Raw genomic sequence first — 1,653 nt, forward strand, 5'->3', positions numbered from 1 at the left:
ATACTGATCAAGAGTAAAAATATTGAAAGACTGTAATTATCCATACACATAGTGAAAAAAAATTTATGTGCAGGAAAAGAAAGGAAATAATAGTTCTGAAAGAAAAAATGCAGAAGAATCTGACGAGTCTACGGTTACGGTATTGTGTCAGTGTACGGAATTCGACGAACCAACAGCCTCGCAAAAGTCGGAAACATCTAAAGAATTTTTAATTGTCGAGGTACGATTGAAAGGTTTTAATGAATATGAATTGCTAGAACTTTTTTAATTTTGTTTTTTCGTGAAGGAGAAATTAATACTAATATCAATACTATAACATTGAAACTTATATAAGTGGTACTAAAATGATAGAAATTCAAGATGAAGTTTGTTGAAAAAAAGTTTAAAATATAATAACAGAAAAAAATTAAGTCAGTAACAGCTACAAAGCATATCATTTAATATATAGAAGATACTTCATCGATAATAAGATGCAAAATTCAGAACAAGTAGCCAACAGTTTTTTTATTACAGATCCTCAAATTTTTCGCTCTTTTGTGATATGAAATTCACAAAACAGTTCGAGTGTACTTTGATGTATAAACTGCCCTAATCTATCACTTTTTAGCTCTTTTACAAATTCATAGGTATTGCAGTATTTTTGGTTGCTTAAACTAAAAAATAAATTTTTATTATTTCAGTATGATATTGGGTCAGCCGTAGCTAAAAGCCATACTTTAAAACGGAGCGAAATTTACAACTATCTCATGCACACTAAAACTCCGGCAGCATCGTTCCAATTTCCTTTGTATCTAGAGGGCCATCAAAGCAGAAGATTCCAATACCATTGGCTGCAGCGTTTGAAATGGCTAGCCTACAGCGAGGAGAAAAATGGAGCCTTCTGCAAATATTGCGTGTTATTTGCACCAAAGTGTGGTGGTTTCAGTGAAGGTCAGGTAAGAGAGCAAAAACCAAATTCACTAGGGTGAAAAGTTTACTCTTAACTAGTTGAATTTCGCCCATCTTAGAGTGATGATTTACTCGAAAAATTTAAGTGATTACTATTTTTTCAATTAAAACCACTTTTTAAAAATTGAAATTTCACTAGTTTCGAGATAAACTTGAAAAAATCAAATTAATGCACTCAAAACAATACAATTTCTTCTAGGATCTGAAAACTTTCGTCAGCATGCCTTTGACAAAATATAAAAAGGCAATTGAAGAAATGGAACGACACGGTAATGTTTCCTACCATTGTTTCTCTAAAGAAATAGCGCTCGAGTTTATGAAAAACATGGACAGCCAAAGTTCGAACGCAGTCGACATCCTCCTCGATAAGGAGAAACTGAAGATTACTGAAAACAATCGAAACCGTTTAGGCTCGATCGTTGAAACCGTGCTTTTTTGTTCACGCAGTAATTTGCCACTGCGGGGACACAGAGATTCTGGTGACATGCGCACAGACGAAAAAATAGAAGATGCCTCTTCTGGCAAAGAAGGTATTTTACGGTCACTTTTGGCATTTCGAATAAATTCTGGTCACAAAAATTTAAAATTTCATTTGGAAACGGCACCGCGAAACTGTACTCTGATCAGCAAAACCGTGCAGAATGAGATCATTGATATAATCGGCCAGATAATTCGCTGCAAGATTGTCGAAAAAGTTAAAAGATC

The sequence above is a fragment of the Belonocnema kinseyi genome, chromosome 2 (assembly GCF_010883055.1).
Source record: "Belonocnema kinseyi isolate 2016_QV_RU_SX_M_011 chromosome 2, B_treatae_v1, whole genome shotgun sequence".
In the NCBI taxonomy this organism is placed as follows: domain Eukaryota; kingdom Metazoa; phylum Arthropoda; class Insecta; order Hymenoptera; family Cynipidae; genus Belonocnema; species Belonocnema kinseyi.